Source organism: Grammomys surdaster, unplaced genomic scaffold (assembly GCF_004785775.1).
Source record: "Grammomys surdaster isolate TR1022 unplaced genomic scaffold, NIH_TR_1.0 129, whole genome shotgun sequence".
Taxonomy (NCBI): domain Eukaryota; kingdom Metazoa; phylum Chordata; class Mammalia; order Rodentia; family Muridae; genus Grammomys; species Grammomys surdaster.
Genome location: NW_021604587.1, coordinates 12,124,850 through 12,126,347, shown reverse-complemented (window position 1 = coordinate 12,126,347; position 1,498 = coordinate 12,124,850).

Sequence of the window (1,498 nt, the reverse complement as noted above, 5' to 3'; positions counted from 1 at the left end):
TGCTCACATATATAATTTTCAGAAAACTAAGTGATATTGTATATGTGTAACATCATTTAGAGTGTCATACAATAGTAGGTTTATAAAGCTATTTTAATTCTTAAGTGTATGAGGCTTAGTAAACGAAGTTTATCTGACATAGAAAGTGGAAACTAGTCCCCTCAAAAACCTGATGATATTGTCTCTGCAGCCTGAAGATCCTTTCATCACGTTTAATAGAAAAGCATGGAGAATATGTACTATGACCTGGGCTTGGATACCCCGAGACACTGGGCAAAGTGAGTAGATGGTGGTATGGAGAGTTAGAGGAGAGGTGTAAAGAACAGATGGGCTGTCACCTAGCAATGTTCATTATCATCACTTTGATCATCATGGGGGCAGAGGGGGTGTTTAACAGTATAGACCTTGATGTTTTTTTCGATCAGAGGTTCTCAGCCTTCCTAAGACTGAGGTCTTTTAACACAGTTCCTGTTGTGGTGACCTTCAACAATAAAACTATTTCATTACTACTTTATAACTTTAATTGTGGTACTGTTATTAATTGTAATATAAATATCTGATGTAGGAGCCCCATCCCCCCCAAGTCAGGCTCCACAGTTGAGAACCACTGATTTTGACAGAATTCAGATTTGTGTGTGTGTGTGTGTGTGTGAAACTGCATATGAGTAAAAACACATCTCCCCCTCCTCCCTCTTACTCTGACAAGCAACCATCCTAGCAACATTGAACATACCTGTGTCCAAGAAAATACAAACTTTATTAATCCACATTAGAGTGACTCTGGCACTTATGACACAATTGCACTGTGAACAAGCAGCAGTAACTACAAATTTTTATACAACAAAATCAAGAAAAATAATCACTACCATAGCAGAAAATTATTTTGATGTTTCTGATGAGTCTTGCAAGTTTGTGGTTCTCCTTCAGAACTCTAAATATTTTACTTACATGTCTCAAACCATTACATGGCTGCTATGCTAACACAAAAACAATTCGACGCTTCAGTGTATACCGAGAAGATCTGAAAGCAAGCACATAATCCATTGTATAGGGATGCTCATAGTGCTACTATCTATAAAACATTAATGGTAGAAACAGCACAGATGCCCATTAAAAGATCAATGGATGAATACCATACAACATATTAATATAATGGAATACCATTCAGGCATAAAAATGAATGAAGCATTTCAAACTTGCTATAAAGTAGTTACAATTCAAAACAATTGCACTAAAGTTAGAAATGGTGGCTCACATCTATCAGGCTCTGGGAGGCTGAGTCAGGAAGACAACAGCCTGGGCTACACTGTGAGTGTCAGGCCATAGGAACAGTATAGTTCCATTCATCTTTTAACCCCACCTCCAATAATTTCGCTAAGTAAAGGAAGACAGACATAAAAGCGCTGTATAATTTCAGTCAGTTTTAACATGGAGAATAGTTAAAAGTACAAAACAGAAATGAGGTTGTTCATTATTAAGACTTGGAGTGTAGGCAAAT